This window comes from Kogia breviceps, chromosome 7, assembly GCF_026419965.1.
Source record: "Kogia breviceps isolate mKogBre1 chromosome 7, mKogBre1 haplotype 1, whole genome shotgun sequence".
Taxonomy (NCBI): domain Eukaryota; kingdom Metazoa; phylum Chordata; class Mammalia; order Artiodactyla; family Physeteridae; genus Kogia; species Kogia breviceps.
The window spans coordinates 39,622,846-39,644,400 of record NC_081316.1 but is presented as its reverse complement, the minus strand read 5'-3'; the positions used below and the strand labels follow the sequence as shown (position 1 = coordinate 39,644,400).

Here is a 21,555-nt window from a genome sequence, read left to right as displayed (position 1 = left end):
ACCATCATTAACCCCACATATTTATCATGTGGACATAATTGCCCATTTGAAGATGTGAATGAAAATATAATATTGAGACATAAGCCTGACTATATTGAAATTTATTAAAAGCTTATAAGCATCCAAAATAGTGTCCATTTGATTTGTTTATTTCCTTCCAGTTATAAGTCAAAGTGTTTCACCAGATAACAACAAAGACCCAACGCAGCCAAAAATAAAATAAAAATAAATGGCCCTTTAAAAATAAAAAGCTTAATTTATAAGCTTTTTCCCCTTGTAGTTCAACTTGACTATAATAGTTAGGATTTCTAGGTAGAAATATGGACCCAAATACTTCAAGGACCAAATAATATCCTTTTTCTTCACATGAAAATTTAAATTCTTTATTTATACCCTTTAAAAGAAGAAATCTTACAACAAAGTGGTTATATTAGCCTGAAAGAGGCTAGTTTAGAGATCTAAAAATAATTCTTTTGTGATCATAAAATGTATTGGGGTATTGTGAGAAGGACATAGATGATTCAGACAGCTCAACAAGCCACCAAATTTTAAGGAGCAAGATCTTTCCACTTCAGTCATTGCCGTATTATTTTTAGGCCCCACATATTATGAGGTGTGTCCTGGAGTTACTAATAATTAAATAAAATTGTGTCACTCCTATGGCATTTTATTACAAGAAGATACATTTATTTCCCTATGAAAGCAATATTTGTAAAATAACTTTCAGTCCTAAATACTGAATATACTTAGCTATTACATGTATTATTATTAGCATGTTTTAAATTTTATGATAAATGCTTTATATAGTTTACCTGCATAGATTACATAAATTTACTGGTTATTTAAAGTTAAGAGTTACATGTTTAGCTGAAATACCAAAACAGGTACTTCGCTCTGTAACTATGAATAAATTGGCAATTTAAAATATCACAAATCAGCCATAATGCACTATAAGAATTCTTATGCATTATTTCATTAAATCAAGATGGTAATTTATTGTAAAGCATTTTTTTAATTTCACAACACATAGTCGTGTGGGCTATGGACCTTACATTTCTAAGAAGTGACTAATATTTTCTTCATTTCCTTTATAGTTTGAAAGAAAAGTATAAAAATACTCACCAGAAACTAATATTAGATGACTAAAATCATTTTCATATGTGATTGGGCCCGGTTTTGTCAAGATGAACTATGAATGCATTAATATCCACAATAGTGCCAAATGCTGAATTAATAATATTGTCAGTTCCTTGGTTTCAGTTCATGCCCTGTTGAGGAGTTTTGTGAGATTCATCAAAACTCAGCCTCTCAACATGTTTACAAGTATCATGGAGGCAACATGTCTTAAACTAAAAATAAGGTTACTTTTAACCAAGCAAACTGTCATCAAGGCCAGACTAAGATTCATAAATGCATAGAACCAGTCTATAGTGAAGACAGCAGATGAAGTCAGGTTCTACCACATGCCAGATCCTTGCCAACTCAGCACCCAGCAGTTGAGATACTAGGTAGATAACTAAAGGTAGTTCTTCACTTGGCAGGATAAGCAGCATTATGCACTATACCTATGAGTTGTATATGTCAATGCAAGTATTCAAAAACCAAAAACAGTGCTGAAAATCAGCTCCAAAACTGCAATGGCTTATCAATTTTTACTCTATTGACTATGCAAATTCTTCAGTTCTTTTAACCAAGGACAGAGTTATTTAACTGGAAGAGTCCTGAATTTTTCCTCAGTGAAAATAATAAAAGATTACTCTGTTTTAGTTATGCTAGAACTCCTTTTAAAATCTCCATGTATCCAAAATATTTTTGTAAGGGCACATTAACAATGGTTTTTTATAAACCAATTGGAAATTTAAAGTATGATTACTTTTTAAAAGTCAAAAGTTTCTAAACTTTACTCTGTACCTTGTATTATATGATTTCCATGATGGTAAATTAATATCAAAACTGATTTTATTCATAAAACAATTAATTTAAAAGAATACAAGTAGTTTCCAGACTTGAAAAAATTTAGGATTTCTGATACTCATCTTTCCAATCTTTCATTCAATGTAGATATATTTCCTATAAATAGAAACATTTCTGAAAAATATTGAATTGTGGTAGTAAAATTGTTTCATTTGTATGTAAAGTTTAGCCAATAATCTTAATAGTTATAAACATAAGTTAAAACTAGAAGATGTAAAGAAAGTGGGTGCTAAAATTACTTAGGTCTTAGTATTAGACCACAAAAATGCAATGCAATCCTCATTTGCCACGGAAATAGGAAATAAATGGGAACATTAGTTATACTCATAAATTATATATTATACCTGGGCTCTTATACAAAGTGATGAGGGGTCACAAAGTCCTTCTTGAAGCATTTTTCTTTCCTCATCAGAAGATATAGAATGTCTAAAAAGAAGAAACTAATAGTTATTGGACCCACTATCTGCAACATAAAATAAATTTACTCTATGCATCATATAATCTTCCCAACAACCACACCCATTTTACAGATGAGGGAATTGAGTCTCAGACAGGCTAGGTAATTTTCCAAAGTTACACCAGTGACAGAGATAAAAGTGAAGCCCTACTAAACCCAGCTCCAAGGTCCATTTGTTATTTCTGTTACATTACGCTTATCTATCGCCTACAGTATTTTTTGTATTTATTCTATTCTCCACTATCTAGAATTTTTTTCTGCTTCTTCTCAGTTAATCCATCCCTACCATTTCCTTCCAAGGTTCACAAGTATACTCCAAAAAGTATATTATGTTCTCTCAGCACTTTGTTTAAAAGCCTCTATTACAACAATTCAAGTTACACTGATTCACACAATATACATTTATGAAATATTACCAACATTACCATCTATATTCAGCAAGGTGCTGAAGGTATCACAAAATGGTTGCAGTGACATACTACAATAAGTCTTTCCTAGTCTCCATTCTATACTCCTCTATCCTCTCTCACCTCCACAATAACTGTAGAAGTAGTAGTAGTAGTATTTACTAGTATGATTGTCATTATCATTATCATTATTATATATTATCAACCTCAACCAACCACCTTTTGCTCTCATGCTGCTCTCTGGAACTCCTCTCCACTTTCATTCTGCCCAAATGTTCTCATACACTAAACCATCTCTCTTTCCTTCCCAATCAAAAATTCCACTCTTGAATATTTCATAAAAGGTGTGAGATACTCTCAACTATTCATTTACACAACAAAGATCTAAGCATATACTATATGCTGGAAACTAATGATAGATAAACAAGATAGATCTTATTTGTCTAAGAGCTTACAATCTACCACAAAATGCAAACAAGTAAACCAAAATTTATAATGTAGATCCATGTCATCATGAAAGTATGTAAAAAAAGTGATATGAGTACAAAGAATAAAGAGTAATAATTCATATGGAAGCCTTCATATGGAAGGTGGTATATAAAATAAAGCATCATTATTGAACAGGATGCAGGTGGAGAAATAGCAATAGTGACTGATTATTGAATACTTTCTATGTGTGAAGCACTCAATATACTGCATGTTTAATATATATCATATATTTTCTTCACATATGTAGACATTTCTGTTCCTGACCAGGATGGACTAACAGGGATTGGATTTACCCTTCTTGGGTTAAACAACTTAAAAAAACTGGATGAAGTATATAAAAACAACAGTTTTCAGAAACTGGACATCAAACAATGAAGAAGTGATTCCTGAGAAAGGAAAAACAAATGAGGTCATCTCTACAGTTGTCCCAGCTTACTGCCTCAAGAAAGAAATTACTAACTGCAGTGTACAGAGGCAAATCCTAATGGTCTCACTGAGTTAAGGAGATGAAGCTGGGAGTCTAGGGAGGCCAAGGTGGATATAGTTGGTAGGGCAAAGTAACAGAGGAGAAAGACCTGCACATAAACTTCCAGAGGTCTGCAGAGAATCCCTCACAATTATTGATAAGCACACATGTGTGAGGAAACTAACCAAAGTTAGGGAAAGATATACCTACAAGGAGCAGAGAAATCAATCCCCAGAGCTCACACAAATCCAGGAATAATTCAATTTCCCATCATCAAAGTGTAAAACTTCACAATGCCAGGAGCACTGGACAGAATAATCAGAAGAGTATTGCCTCATCAGTGCAGAAACTTAGGCTTACACTATAGGCTGCACTGGTTCCAACTGACAGTGCTTAAAAGCAAGTATTGAAAAGATCAAACTGTTTCCAAGTATCTTAACTACATACCAGAAAAAAACGTCCAAAAATATTTATAGAAATACTGAAAGATTCAGCACTCAACAAGGTAAAATTCACACAATTTCTGGCATCTAATAACAAATCACCAGTCATGAAGAAGCAGAAAAATACCACTCATTAAGAAGAGAAAAAGCAATCAATTGAAACTTGTCCAGAAATGACACAGATGACAGAATTAGTAGATAAGGATATTAAAATAGTTATTAGTTGCATTCTATTTGTTCATGAAACTAAAATGGACTGAACATACTAAGTAGAGATATCAAATATACAATAAAGACCCAACTATAACTTCTAGAGATAAAAAGTACAATGTCTGGGATGAAAAATCACAGGGGTGGAATTAAAAGCAGATTTGACACTGCAGGACAAAGACAAGTGAACTTGAAGGCTTATCAATAGAAACAATGCAAAATGAAACAGAATAGGGGGAGAAAAAGATGAAAAAATGTGAACAGAATCAGAGAACTGAAGAACAACTTCAAGCTGCCTAATATGTGTGTAATTGGATTCCACAAAGAATGGTAGTTTAAAAAAAAATTCTGACGTAATAATGGCTGAAAATTTTTCAGATGTGACAAAAACTATAAACCTACAGATACAAGAATCTAGAAAACCCCAAGCTCAAGAAACATTACGAAAACTACACTAAGGCACATAGTAACCATGTTGCTTACAACCAATGTAAAAAGAGAAAATCTTAAAAGCAGCCAGAGGAAAATGACACATCATACACAGAGAAACATAATAAAAATTAAGGCAGACTTCTTTCTGAAAACAATGCAAGCCAAAAGACAATGGATCAATATTTTTAAATTACTGAACCACAAAAAGTTAATCTAAAAGTCTATACCTAGAAAAATAAAGATTTTTCAGAAATATAAAAGGTGATGGAAATATCACCATCTCACCAGCAGACATAATCTATAAGAAATATTAAAGAGGTCCTTTAAGCAGAAGGTAATTTACCAAATGGAAATCTGAATCTACACAAAGAAATAAAGTACATTGAAAATGGTAAATATGTGGGTAAATATGAAAGACTATTTTTATTTTTTAAATATCTTTAAAATATTGACTATTCAAAGCAAAAATAATAAAAATTATCTTTAGATTTAACATATGTAGAAGTAATGTGTATGACAATAGCACAGAGGCTAGGAGGGAGAAATGGAAGTATGCTATTGTAAGATTCTCATCCCATGTGTGATGTGGGATACTATTACTTGAAGTAAGACTGTGAAGTTGTATAGGGTTGCTATAACTACTAAAGCAACCACTAAAATATATTAAAACAAAAAAATTAAGAAGCCAATAAGGAATTTTAAAAGAAATCATAAAAATTCTCAATAAATTGAAAGGAAAACAAGAAAAGGGGGAAACAGAATGATGAACAGGTGGTACAAACAAGAAACAAAGAGTATATCATATATTTAAACTCAACCATGTCAATAATCACGTTAAACGTAGATGGTCTAAACACCCAAATTAAAAGGGAGAGATTGTCATACTGGATAAAAAAGCAAGACTCAACTGCATACTGGCTACAAGAAATCCACTTTTAAATGAAGACACAATACTTTAAAAGTGAAAGGATGGAAAATATATACCATGGTACTACTAATAAAAAGAAACCTGCAGGGCTATCAGACAAAGTAGATTTCAAAGCAAAGAATATTACAATGGATAAAGGGATTTTTATACAATGATAAGGGTGTCAACTCAGTAGGAGGATATAATGACCCTAAACATGTATCCACCTAATAGAGCTTCAAAATACAAGGAAGAAAAACTAATAAAATTTCAGGAAGAATTTTAATCAGAGTTCTCAAAATCTCTCTCCCCCAATTAAGGGTAGAACACGTAAACCAAAAAAATCAGTAAGGATATTGAAGACCTGGACAGCACTGTCAACCAACTTTACCTAGTTTACATTGATAGAACCTGCCAACCAACAAAAGAACTAGTAATTCAATAACAGAAAGTTATCTTGAAAATCTGTAAATATTAGGAAATAACACTTCCAAATGACACATGGATCAAAGAAGAAATCAAAAGGGAAATTAGAAAGTATTTTGCATTGAATAAAAATGTAAACACCACATATTAAAATTTGTGGAACACAGCTAAAGCAGTACTTAGAAGTAAATTTTATAGCACTAAAACCTATATTGAAAAAGGGGGTCTCAAATCAATGATATCAGCTTTCACCTTAAGAAACTAGAAAAAGAAGGGCAACATAAACCCAAAGTATGCAGAAAAAAATGAAATAATAAGACTAAAAGCAGAAATCAATAAAATAGAAAAAAGGAAAGCAATATTACATTTGATGTTGTGTTTACATTTGCATAGCATAAATGAGAGGCGACATGATTAAATATTCTACAAATATTAAAAGATATGTATTATGAACAAATCTATGCCAATAGATTAAACAATTTAGATAAAATGCACTTAAATAAACCACATAACTTAGATGAAATAGATAACCTCAATAGCCCTATACCCATTTTTAAAATTTGTATTTGTAGTTAAAAACCTTCCCCAAAAGAAAACTCCAAGCCCAGATGGTTTCATTAGTGAAGTCTTTCAAGTATTCAAAAAGTAATAATACCTACTGCACACAAATTCTTCCAGAAAATTATATAGAAGGTAATACTTCACAACTCATTCTATCAATATAAGGCTATAGTAATCAAGATAATGGCATTTAAAAAATAGACAAATAGATCAATGGAACAGAATAGAGACTCCAGAAATAAATCTCTCTATATATGGTCAACTTATTTTCAACAAAAGTGCCAAGGCAATTTAATGGGGAAAAAGATCATCTTTTCAGACAATGGCACTAGAACAACTGGAGAGTCATAAGTCAAAATATATACCATAAACTTCATCTCATCCTACTACAAAAATTACCTCAAAACGAATCATATACCTAAATTAAAAGCTAAAACTATAAAACTTCTAATGGAATGCATAGAAAAAAATCTTAGTAACATTGGGTTTTGCAAAACTTTCTTGAATGTAACATAAAAAGCATGAAATATAAAAGAAAAGCAAGAGGGGAGACCTTCAAGATGGTGGATGATTAAGACGTGGAGATCACCTTCCTCCCCACAAATACATCTACATGTGGAACAACTCCTACAGAACACCTACTGGACACTGGCAGAAGACCCCAGACTTCCCAAAAGGCGAGAAACTCCCCACATACCTGGGTAGGGCAAAAGAAAAAAGAAGAAACAGAGACAAAAGAATAGGGACGGGACCGGCACCACTGAGAGGGAGCTGTGAAGGAGGAAAGGTTTCCACATACTAGGAAGCCCCTTCACAGGAGGAGACTGTGGGTGGCAGGGCGGGAGAAGCTTTGGAGCCATGGAGGAGAGCACAGCAACAGGGGTGCAGAGGGCAAAGCAGAGAGATTCCCGCACAGAGGATTGGTGCCGACCAGCACTCACCAGCCCAAGAGGTTTGTCTGCTCACCAGCTGGGGCGGGTGGGGGCTGGGAGCTGAGGCTCGGGCTTTGGAGGTGAGATCCCAGGGAGAGGACCGGGGTTGGCTGCGTGAACACAGCCTGAAGCGGGCTAATGCACCATAGCTAGCTGGGAGGGAGTCTGAGAAAAAGTCTGGAACTGCCTAAGAGGCAAGAGACAATTGTTTCTGGGTGCACGAGGCGAGGGGATTCAGAGCACCACCTAAGCAAGCTCCAGAGATGGGCACGAGCCACGGCTATCAGGGCGGACACCAGAGATGGGCATGTAACACTAAGGCTGCTGCTGCAGCCACCAAGAAGCCTGTGTGCAAGCACAGGTAACTATTCACACCTCCCATCCCGGGAGCCTGAGCAGCCCGCCACTGCCAGGGTCCCGTGATCCAGGGACAACTTCCCTGGGAGAACACAGGGCACGCCTCAGCCTGTTGCAACATCATGCCGGCCTCTGTCACTGCAAGCTTGCCCTGCATTCTGTACCCCTCCCTCCACCAGGCCTGAAAGAGCCAGAGCCCCCTAATCAGTTGCTACTTTAATCTCATCCTGTCTGGGAGAAGAACAGACACCCTCAGGTGACCTACACACACAGGTGGGGCCAAATCCACAGCTGAACCCCAGGAGCTGTGCGAACAAAGAAGAGAAAGGGAAATCTCTCCCAGCAGCCTCAGGAGCAGCAGATTGAATCTCCACAATCAACGTGATGTACCCTGCATCTGTGGAATAACTGAATAGACAATGACTCATCCCAAAATTGAGGTGGTGGACTTTGGGAGCAATTGTAGACTTGGGGTTTGCTTTCTGCATCTAATTTGATTCTGGTTTTATGTTTATCTTAGTTTAGTATTTAGAGTATATTATCATTGGTCGATTTGTTTATTGATTTGGTTGCTTTCTTACTTTTTTTAATATATATATTTTTTCCTTTTTCTCTTTTTGTGAGTGTGTATGTGTATGCTTTTTTGTGTGATTTTGTCTGTATAGCTTTGCTTTTACCATTTGTCCTAGGGTTTTGTCTGTCCGTTTTTTGTTTTTTGCTTTTTATTTTTAGTATAGTTTTCAGCGCTTATTATCACTGGTGGATCTGTTTTTTTGTTTGGTTGCTCTCTTCCTTCTTTCGTTTTTTTTTCTTTTTTTAAATTACTTTTTAATTTTTTATTTTTAATAATTTACTTTTACTTTTTATTTTAATTTCTTTCTCTCTCTCTCTCTGTCTCCCTCCCTCCCTCCCTCTCTCTCTCTTTCTTTCTTTTTTTCTCCCTTTTCTTCTGAGCCATGGGGCTGACAGGGTCTTGGTGCTCCGGCCAGGTCACAGGTCAGAGCCTCCGAGGTAGGAGAGCAGAGTTCAGGACATTGGACCACCAGATACCTCCTGGCTCCACATAATATCAAATGGTGAAAGCTCTCCTAGCTATCTCCATCTCAACTCTAAGACCCAGCTCCATTCAACGACCAGCAAGCTACAGTGCTGGACACCCTATGGCAAACAACTAGCAAGACAGGAACACAACCCCACCCATTAGCAGATAGGCTGCCTAAAATCATAATAAGGTCAACGACACCCCAAAACACACCACCGGACATGGTCCTGCCCTGCAGAAAGACAAGATCCAGCCTCATCCACCAGAACACAGGCAGCAGTCCCCACCAACAGGAAGCCTACACAACCCATTGAACCACTGGTTGCAGACACCAAAAACAACAGGAACTATGAACCTGCAACCTGCGAAAAAGAGACCCCAAACACAGTAAGTTAAGCAAAATGAGAAGACAGAGAAACACAAAGCAGATGAAGGAGGAAGGTAAAAACCCACCAGATCTAACAAATGAAGAGGAAATAGGCAGTCTACCTGAAAAAGAATTCAGAATAATGATAGTATAAAGATGATCCAAAATCTTGGAAACAGAATAGAGAAAATACAAGAAACATTTAACAAGAACCTAGAAGAACTAAAGAGCAAACAAACAATGATGACCAACACAATAAATGAAATTAAAAATTATCTAGAAGGGCTCATTAGCAGAATAACTGAGGCAGAAGAACGGATAAGTGACCTGGAAGATAAAATAGTGGAAATAACTACTGCAGAGCAGAATAAAGAATGAAAAGAATTGAGGACAGTCTCAGAGACCTCTGGGACAACACTAAATGCACCAACATTCGAATTACAGGGGTCCCAGAAGAAGAAGAGAAAAAAAAAACGGACTGAGAAAATATTTGAAGAGATTATAGTTGAAAATTTCCCTAATATGGGAAAGGAAATAGTCAATCAAGACCAGGAAGCACAGAGAGTCCCATACAAGATAAATCCAAGGAAAAACATGCCAAGACACATGTTAATCAAACTATCAAATATTAAATACAAACAAAAAAATATTAAAAGCAGCAAGGGAAAAACAACCAATAACATACAAGGGAATCCCCATAAGGTTAACAGCTGACCTTTCAGCAGAAACTCTGCAAGCCAGAAAGGAGTGGCAGGACATATTTCAAATGATGAAAGGGAAAAAAATTACAACCAAGATTACTCTACCCAGCAAGGATCTCATTCAGATTCAACAGAGAAATTAAAACCTTTACAGGCAAGCAAAAGCTAAGAGAATTCAGCACCACCAAACAAGCTTTAAAACAAATGCTAAAAGTACTCTAGGCAGGAAGCACAAGAGAAGGAAAAGACCTAAAATAACAAGCCCAAAACAATTTTTAAAATGGTAATAGGAACATACATATCGATAATTACCTTAAATGTAAATGGATTAAATACTCCAACCAAAAGACATAGACTGGCTGAATGGATACAAAAACAAGACCCATATATATGCTCTCTACAAGAGACCCACTTCAGACCTAGGGACACACACAGACTGAAAGCGAGGGGATAGAAAAAGACATTCCATGCAAATGAACATCAAAAGAAAGCTGGAGTAGCAATTCTCATATCAGACAAAATAGACTTTAAAATAAAGACTATTACAAGAGACAAAGAGGACACTACATAATGATCAAGGGATCGATCCAAGAAGAAGATAAAACAATTGTAAATATTTATGCACCCAACATAGGAGCACCTCGATACATAAGGCAAATGTTAACAGCCATAGAAGGGAAAATCAACAGTAACACAATAATAGTAGGGGACTTTAACATCCCACTTTTGCCAATGGAAAGATCATCCAAAATGAAAATAAATAAGGAAACACAAGCTTTAAATGACACATTAAACAAGATGGACTTAATCGATATTTATAGGACTTCCCATACAAAACAACAGAATACACTTTCTTCTAATGTGGTCATGGAACATTCTCAAGAATAGATCACATCTTGGGTCACAAATCAAGCCTTGGTTAATTTAAGAAAATTTAAATCATATCAAGTATCTTTTCCAACCACAACACTATGAGACTACATATCAATTACAGGAAAAAATCTGTAAAAAATACAAACACATGGAGGCTAAACAGTACTCTGCTAAATAACCAAGAGATCACTGAAGAAATCAAAGAGGAAATCAAAAAATACCTAGAAATAAATGACAATGAAAACACGACGACACAAAACCTACGGGATGCAGCAAAAGAGTTCTAACAGGGAAGTTTAGAGCAATACAATCCTACCTCAAGAAACAAAAAAATCTCAAATAAGCAACCTAACCTTATACCTAAAGCAATTAGAGAAAGGAGAATTTTTAAAAAAAACAAAGTTGGCAGAGGATACAAATCATAAAGATCAGATCAGAAATAAATGAAAAAGAAATGAAGGAAACAATAGCAAAGATCAATAAAACTAAAAGCTGGTTCTTTGAGAAGATAAAATTGATAAACCATTAGCCAGTCTCATCAAGAAAAAAGGGAGAAGACTCAAATCAACAGAATTAGAAATGAAAGAGGAGAAATAACAACTGACACTGCAAAAATTCAAAGGAACATGAGAGATTACTACAAGCAACTCTGCTAATAAAATGAACAACCTGGAAGAAATGGACAAATTCTTAAAAATGCACCACCTGCCGAGACTGAACCAGGATGAAATACAAAATATGAACAGACCAATCACAAGCACTGAAATTGAAAATGTGATTAAAAATCTTCCAACAAACAAAAGCCCAGGACCAGATGGTTTCACAGGCGAATTCTATCAAACATTTAGAGAAGAGCTAACACCTATCCTTCTCAAACTCTTCCAAAATATAGCAGACAGAGGACCACTCCCAAACTCATTCTACAAGGCCACCATCACCCTGAGACCAAACCAGAAAAGGATGTCACAAAGAAAGAAAACTACAGGCCAATATCGCTGATGAACATAGATGCAAAAATCTTTAATAAAATGCTAGCAAACAATGCAACAGCACATTAAAAGGATCATACACCATGATCAAGTGGGGTTTATCCAGGGAATGCAAAGATTCTTCAATATATGCAAATTAATCAATGTGATAAACCATATTAACAAATTGAAGGAGAAAAGCCATATGATCATCTCAATAGATGCAGAAAAACTTTCAACACAATTCAACACCCGTTTATGAAAAAAAAACCTCCGGAAAGTAGGCATAGAGGGAACTTACTTCAACTCAATAAAGGCCATATAAGACAAACCCACAGCCAACATTGTTCTCAATGGTGAAAAACTGAAACCATTTCCACTAAGATCAGGAACAAGACAAGGTTGCCCACTCTCACCACTATTATTCAACATAGTTTTGGAAGTTTCAACGACAGAAATCAGAGAAGAAAAAGAAATAAAAGGAATCTAAACCAGAAAAGAAGAAGTAAAGCTGTCACTGTTTGCAGATGGCATGATACTATACATAGAGAATCCTAAAGATGCTACCAGAAAACTACTAGAGCTAATCAATGAATTTGGTAAAGTAGCAGGATACAAAATTAATGCACAGAAATCTATTTCATTCCTATACACTAATGATGAAAAATCTGAAAGAGAAATTAAGGAAACACTCCCATTTACCATTGCAACAAAAAGAATAAAATACCTAGGAATAAACTTACCTAAGGAGAAAAAAGTACTGTATGCAGAAAACTATAAGACACTGATGAAAGAAATTAAAGATGATACAAACAGATGAGAAGATATACCATGTTCTTGGATTGGAAAAATTAACATTGTGAAGATGACTATACTACCCAAAGCAATCTACAGATTCAGTGCAATCCCTATCAAATTACCAATGGCATTTTTCACAGAACTAGAACAAAAACTTTCACAATTTGTATGGAAACACAAAAAAACCCGAATAGCCAAACCAATCTTGAGAAAGAAAAATGGAGCTGGAGGAATCAGGCTCCTGGACTTCTAACAATACTACAAAGCTACAGTAATCAAGACAGTATGGTACTGGCACAAAAACAGAAATATAGATCAATGGTACAGGATAGAAAGCTCAGAGATAAACCCACACACATATGGTCACCTTTTTTTTGGTAAAGGAGGCTAGAATATACAGTGGAGAAAAGACAGCCTCTTCAATAAGTGGTGCTGGGAAAACTGGACAGCTACATGTAGAAGAATGAAATTAGAACACTCCCTAATGCCATACACAAAAATGAACTCAAAATGGATTAAAAACCTAAATGTAGGGCTTCCCTGGTGGTGCAGTAGTTGAGAGTCCGCCTGCTGATGCAGGGGACACGGGTTCATGCCCTGGTTGGGAAGATCCCACATGCCGCAGAGCCGCTAGGCCCGTGAGCCATGGCTGCTGAGCCTGCGCGTCCGGAGCCTGTGCTCCACAACAGGAGAGGCCACAGCAGTGAGAGGCCCGCGTAATGCAAAAAAAAAAAAAAAAAAAAAAAAAAAAAACCTAAATGTAAGGCTAGATACTATAAAACTCTTAGAGGAAAACAGAGGCAGAACATTCCATGACATAAATCACAGCAAGATCCTTTTTGACCCACCTCCTAAAAAATGGAAATAAAAACAAAAATAAACTAATGGGACCTAATGAAACAAAAGCTTTGCACAGCAAAGGAAAACTTAAACAAGATGAAAAGACAAACCCCAGAATGGGAGAAAATATTTGCAAATGAAGCAACTGACAAAGGATTAATCTCCAAAATTTAAAAGCAGCTCATGCAGCTCAATATCAAAAACTAACAACCCAATCCAAAACTGGGCAGAAGATTTAAATAGACATTTCTCCAAAGAAGATATACAGATTGCCAACAAACACATGAAAGGATGCTCAACATCACTAATCATTAGAGAAATGCAAATCAAAACTACAATGAGGTATCACCTCACATCACTCAGAATGGCCATCATCAAAAATCTACCAACAATAAATGCTGGGGAGGGTGTGGAGAAAAGGGAACCTTCTTGCACTGTTGGTGGGAATGTAAATTGATACAGACACTATGGAGAACAGTATGGAGGTTCCTTAAAAAACTGAAAATAGAACTACCATATGACCCAGCAATCCCACTACAGGGCATATACCCTGAGAAAACCATAACTCAAAAAGAGTCATGTAGCACAATGTTCATTGAAGCTCTATTTACAATAGCCAGGACTTGGAAGCAATCTAAGAGTTCATCGACTGATGAATGGATGAAGAAGATGTGGCACATATATACAATGGAGTATTACTCAGCCATAAAAAGAAATGAAATTGAGTTATTTGTAGTGAGGTGGATGGACCTAGAGTCTGTCATACAGAGTGAAGTAAGTCAGAAAGAGAAAAACAAATACCGTATGCTAACACATATATATTGAATCTAAAAGAAAAAAAAAATGGTTCTGGAGAACCTAGGGGCGGGACAGGAATAAAGACGCAGATGTAGAGAATGGACTTGAGGACACGGGGAGAGGGAAGGGTAAGCTGGGACGAAGTGAGAGAGTGGCATGGACATGGACATATATATACTACCAAATGTAAAATAGCTAGCTAGTGGGAAGCAGCCACATAGCACAGAGAGATCAGCTCAGTGCTTTTTGACCACCTAGAGTGGTGGGATAGGGAGGGTAGGAGGGAGACGCAAGAGGGAGGAGATATGGGAATATATGTATATGTATAGCTGATTCACTTTGTTGTAAAGCAGAAACTAACACACCATCGTAAAGCAATTATACTCCAATAAACATGTTTAAAAAAAAAAGAAAAGAAAAGCAATAAATTGGACTTTGTCAAAATTTAAAACACTGCTCTCAAAGGACACTTAAAATTAAAAGGCAAGCCACAGGCCAGTAAAAAATATATACAAAACATTATCTGATAAATAAGTTGTATTTTTTAAAAATATTTAAAAAATACTCTTACAACTCAATAAAAAAGAAGACAACCCCAATTTAAAAAAACAGCAAAAGATTTAAAATGCACTTCAACAAAGTAGATACATGGATGACTAACAAGCACATGAAAAGAGCTCAACATCATCAGTCATTAGGGCAATAAAAATTAAAACCACAATGAGCCACCACTACAAACCACTTGAATAGCTAAAATTGAAGACTAAACATACAATGTGTTGTTAAGAGTGTGGGACAGCTGGAACTCTTACACATTGCTAGTAGGAATGTAAAATGGTAAACCACTTTGGAAAAATCAGCAGTTCTTATAAAGTTAAACATGCACCTAGGTAACCTAGCCACTCCATTCCTACGTATTTACCCAAAAGAAATCATATGTCCACTCAAAGACAAATGTCCAAAGCAGCTCCATTTGTAATAGCCAAAAACTAGAAAGAACCTAAATGGATAATCAAATTGTGGTATATATACATACAATGAAATACTACTCCTCAATTTTAAAAATAAGTTATTGACATGCACATGAGTGAATCTCAACATAATTATGCAGAATGAAAGAAACTAGACAAAAAAGAGTACATAATGTATGATTCCACTTATATAAACCAAAACTTTTAATGCAATCTATAGTGGCAACAGATCAGTGATTGCCTGGGGATGAGGCTGAAAACAGATCAAGGAGGGGTAGGACTAAGGGACTCTGAAGGGGCATTAAGAAACCATTAGGGGTTATGGATATGTAAATTACCTTGACTGTGGAAATGGCTTCACTGGTGTATATGTATATCAAAACATCAAATTAAACACTCTAAATATATGCAGTTTATTTTATACCAATTATATCTCAATAAAGCTATTAAAAAACATGCAGTAGGTAATAGTCTCACTTTACAGGTGAGGAAGCTAAGGCTCCAAGAGGCTATATGATTTGCCTAAGGTCACAGCTATTACACAGCAGCATCCAGGGGTGGCAGGAATTCCACACGGTATATTTTTAAACTAATATGAAGTAACTAATACAGTTCTGATTCACAGAAGGTACTCAAAAGTTGTTTTGGAGTTTTAAAATGTAAAGGCATATAAAAAGCTTAAGATGTGAAAAAGTAATAGATTTTAACTTTCCCAAAGGATATATAAATTTTTAAAGAAGATTTTTTAACCCAAAATATCTTAATTGATAGAAGGTATGAGAGATAGAGCTTCTGTTATTCATTCAAAAAGCATTTTCCTGGAACCTATCATGCACTACATAATATGAACAACTTGCTAGGCACAAATGAGACAGCTATTTAAGTCATACACAGGTTATGAAAGAGCACCCTTTGATGAAGTACTGGCAAGGGGCTCAGTTTGTCAGCAGGCTAAGGTACAGACAGTTGAATGGACAGCAACAGCTACCATAGGTCTCCAAGAAGAAACAATGGGCAAAGCACTTCCCAGAGATGAATTACTAGGTTTTATATCAGTTACTTTTTTGTTCTTTTTCATATATGTATATTTCATCTCCTCCTACAATAGATTATAAATTCCTGATGACTAATTCTTCATTTATCATTTTAAATTCCACCTCATGTCCAGAAGAGTCCTGAATTCATATTCTTATTGAGTGAATGAATAAATGAATTAATGCATGTTAGTGTTAGTCTGAATGATAAGGTAATGAGAATGATAAGGATCCTTTTCAAAATCAACTTGACTTTATGCCATTTTCTTGAAAAAGTCTATTTTTAAAATCTTATTTCAATGTCTTTTCTTACTCATGAGTGTATTTTCCTGCACTATTTCCTTTTCCCTTGAAAGAGACAAGAAGAGAGGGCCTATATTCAAAGCATGATATTTGCTGTGACTATACCTTCTGTGGAGTACAGAATGTAGCAATATAACCAGGGAGTTGTACTCATCATTTTATCTTTGCATACCCATTTTATTCCTCACAGATGTCAGGTACTAATCCCTATGTGAAAGCCACCTGATAGGAATGCCATAATCTCCAGTATCTTCACTTTTCTCACTCATGGTAGCCAAGTTTTACCTTATGCCCCTGAAATCAACAAGGCCCTGCCTGTGCCCTTGATTGAGCTCCTGGTGTTAATATCTTCTGTGTTTATGTTATGCCTTTTAATCATCCAAGTAATTTTATCTTAAAGTATATTCTCATTCCTTTAAAAACACATCTTCCTTCCAGGCCTCCACGGGAAGAAAAAATATCCTCAATTTTCAGTGGGAATCTAACCAATGAGATGCAAGGGATTTGAGCGTTGACAAGAGATAATTAGCAAGATATTTTCCCTCTGCCTTTTCAAAAATTCAGTGCTGTGATGAATAACAGGAACAGGAAAAAGCAATGAGTAATTTTGACTCCTTTCTTTTCCTCATGCTCCCTACCACATATAATCCAGTCTTACTGATGCCACACTGGCAAAGTCTCTTCTTTCTGTTCCTAACATTCTGTTCTCAAAATACCCACTCTTGTTTAAACCTCTTACCTCCTTCTTGAAGTATCTTATAAGGTGCTTCTCTAGTTAAAGTCTTTTTTTTTTTTCCTCTAATCTACTCTACAAACTGCTGGCTGAACTAATTTTTCAAAAATTTTTCAAAAGCAAAGTTCTTGCCATACCGCTCAGCTATTTGGTTTGATGGCCCCCTAAGATCTACCAAATACCTTAGCTTAGCCTTATGGACCACAATGATATGATCACACTAAGTTTTCATACCCATGCTTGTGCTAGTCCTGTCACTACCAGGATGCACCTCTCTCTGCATCTCCTATTCCACTGATAAAATTCTATGCAACTTTCAAAGAATATCAAAAAGTCTGCTTCCTAAATTAAGGTCCTTCTTAAGGGATGTATCTTTAATTCTTACAAACTCCCTAGATATAACTTTTTATTTTACTAAGGCATTTAACATATTCTGCATAGGGAATTACATATCTCCTCTGCTTATCTCCTCTACAATAATCAATTCAACTTAATTAACATTTATTAATCCCTCCTTTGAGCCACACACTGAGTTAAACACAGGGACACAAAAAGGAATAAGAGAGTTTAATAATTATGTCTAGATTCTAAGGTTCTTGATGGCAGGAACTCTGTACATTTGCATTTGTTTCCAATGCAGCATCTAATGTTCTGTTCTGAATATACTCAGCACCCAGTATATATTTGTGGAGTCGAATTAATTTCCAAACGATGCTAAGCCCTCTCCTTGGAAGAAAATATTTGCTACCAAAAAAGCATTTACCATAACTGCAAAACAGATATACACATCTTTAAATAGTTTTCAGAGGGCAACTTGGAGGTCAGATTGACCACTGATTGCACCATCCAATGTGAAGACCTTAATGGCTCAGATCACTCCTCACTAAGATACTAACTTCCAAGTAGGCCGGGCTGCTTCAAATGATAGATTCCCAGATGGCCAGAGCTTCCAAAATTGTCATTTGGTCCAGAAAAGATGGTTATTGCTTCACATCACAAAATTCTGTTTCTTGTACCCTCTTGGGAATTTAAATAGGACTCTTTTAAGTTGACATCAAGATTTAAATATGTATCCATTCAATATACCTGGGAGATACACAATTTCTGTTTGAACTAACCACATCTATACAGCCATAAAAATGTACGCCTTGCATTTACTCTCTACATTCTTACATTTCCTCCCATCCTGGGAAACAGAATGGAAAAACACAGTAAGGCTTTTTTAAAAGATGACACCAGGAATAAAAGGAAATGAAATGGTTGATAGTGTCATGTAAAAATCAATATTAAAACAAAAAACTTCTTGACAATGATATTTGTCAAGGAAAAATTCAAGCAGTAAAAATGAAGTAAATGGGAAGAGGCCACGCCGAATGACCAAACCAAGCCCCAGTGCCTGGCACCTGCCAGGATAAGAGACCCTTGGGTTGGCCTGACTCCTCCCACAGGCTCTCTCTAAGTAAGAGTGACACACATCTCCTCGAGCAAAAAACTCAGCAGGGCATGCAACAATCACTCTGCTTATTACTGAAAGTCAATTTAGCAGCACAACGATCTAAATTAAGGGTCAATCTCAGAGAAGGAAAGAAAGAAGTACACTCTCTTTGTGTAGGAGAAACAGAAACCCCAAAATCTAGAATATGAAATCTGTATTTCTGGAGAGAACTGTTAGCATAAAATGGTTGTAATATTCCAACAGGATGACAAAAAGATGGGACAGCATTTTTCATGTCATTAAGTCTCAGGGTAAGATGTAAGTGTTCTCAGAATAAGATGTAAACAGATTTGAGGGGCTCTAAGACAGCTGAACTTAGGGTAATTTTATCAGTTAAGTATATAATCAAGAATATTCTAGATGAAGTGAAACTGTGCTGGTGTTCTAGAGTGGGAAGAGATGTGATCTGAAATCAAACAGACTGTGTTTGAATCCCAGCTCTGCCTTTTTCTTCCTTGCATTCCTTCTTTCTTTCCTTTATCTTTTGTTTTTGTTGTTGTTCATTTGTTTATTTATTCAACAAATATCTACTAGGAACTTAGTAAGTGTCATGCACTGTGCTAGAAACTGGGTATACAGGTTTGAACAAAATAGTCTTGGTCTCTACCCTGACAGGGCTTTTAGTTTAGTGAAGAAAATAGACATTACATAAACATACAAATACAGGATAACTACTAACCATTTTAAGTGCTATGAAGGTAAAAAATAAATCAGAATTTATAGAAAATAACCAGGGATTTGGGGGATTTGTTAAAAGGATTAAAAATAACAAGGTAAAAGTGCCTTGCCCAATGCCTAGAACATACAGGTGTTCAACACAAGCAACAGCTGTTTTTAACTTCTCTCTGCCAAATATAGACACTCGATTCCCTCACCTTCCTCTCTTGACAGAGAAACTGGGAAGTATTAAAGCACTGGTAGGTGCTGTTGGGGGACAGTGGCAGTCTATTCGCTCCAGACAATGCAAACCGATGCATAGCTTGTTGTTCTATCAGTGTTCTATATAATCATAACCTTGACCAATCCACAGCTTTCTTTCAGGCATATCTGGGTTTCATCTCCTGCTTAGTATCCTTGAGATAATTAATAAATTTTCCCCTTTTGGTTGCATAGGATATTTAACCCCCTTTAATGCTAAGTCACACTATTCTCAAGAAACAACCCACATCAAGAACTGAGACGAATTCACTCAATGTGGAAGACTTGCCAGAAGAACACAACTAAGGACCTCCCTTAAGGTTGTGAGTATACGGTTTCATAGAATATCTCACTGCAGGAAGTCTTTCTGAAAACTTAAAAGTTCTCCTTTTAGACCATGATTATTCCTCTATCTTGTTCTTAGTGAGCAAACACTCAACAAGCCTTAAAATTTGACAAATCCTAATTCACGTTTAGTAAACTGCTGGGTCAATAAAGATTATAATTTCTTTCCAATTATCTTATCTTCATCACCTCACAAGAGTAAAACTAATTCCAAATTTCCTCAGTTTCTTTGATTGCATAAAATGGATGACAGTGCTCTTAGTTCATATAAGAAACCCAGGGAGGACTCTTTAGTCCTTAATCAAAAAGGTGACCCTGCATACAACTTAAGGAACACATGTTCGGTATTACTTTACAGCTTGGCAAGCAGCATACATACTAATTGAAAACAAACTATCTCTAAATGAAAGAAAGGACAGAAAGGATGGAGGGAAAGAAAGGAAAGGAAGAAAGGGAAGTAGAGGGAGAAAGGAAAGGAAGGAAGATACATCACACTAAAAAATCACTTTATAGAAATGATTTCAAAGAGTTTTCCAACCTCCAAAACTAAAAACATCATATACCATAATTGAAACCTAATTCATGTGATTCCTTGTTCTAGAAGATATAAGGATGCTACTTGGTCATGGTTACAATGAGACCTTTCTAAAGGTATCCCATGTAAAAAATAGAGAGTGATACATAGATGATTATTTTCATATATTTCTATATTAATCTTTACCCGGATAAAGCAAAATTATTCTCACTGTTTTTTTTACCAGGGAGGTACCCATTTCCTAAAATTCCTACAGTTGTCCTTAGAATGCATTGAATTGAAATTAATAAAATTGAAACAGATTAGGGAAAAAAAAAAAACTATAGAACTCCTTTTAAATTACTATTGTCAGACCCAAACTAGTATTTCCACATCTTAAAAAACTGTCCTCAAATCCATTTTGTGATTTTACAAAAATCTCCTATTTCAGTCATTTCCTATTTCACTAATTTCTCTCCTTTTTGTCTCCTCTTTTCAATTACTGCAGTGAAATTGGAGGGACAGGTATTTCTTCCATTTGTTCAACCATATCTTCTCCTCAGAAAGCTCCAGGCGCTCAAAGTTTTCTGACACTCAGCTCTCTTGTTTACACCCACATTTTTCATGCTTTACTCTCTCAGCCGTCTGCCAGATATTATTGCCTTGCAGCTATCTATTCTGTGAGTGCAAGTCCAGGGAAAAATTCTCTGTAACTAGTCACAAAATCAACAGTGGATTCCACATACTGCCACTACCAGGGACAAAGCCCAAAATGTTTCCATCCCTCAAAGCTG

General features: G+C 35.8%; 1 protein-coding gene across 35 annotated transcripts in view; it reads right to left on the bottom strand.

The window, feature by feature from the left end:
* SOX6 (SRY-box transcription factor 6) overlaps positions 1–21,555 on the bottom strand; it is a 645,440-nt gene that overhangs the window by 515,776 nt on the left and 108,109 nt on the right. For 14 of the 35 annotated variants that reach the window (XM_067038178.1, XM_067038183.1, XM_067038184.1 and 11 more), the window contains one exon: positions 2,319–2,400. The exons of the other annotated variants lie outside the window; for them this stretch is intronic. The gene's annotated coding sequence lies outside the window, so the exon portion shown is untranslated. The remainder of the gene's footprint in view (positions 1–2,318; positions 2,401–21,555) is intronic. 35 annotated transcript variants of the gene reach the window in all.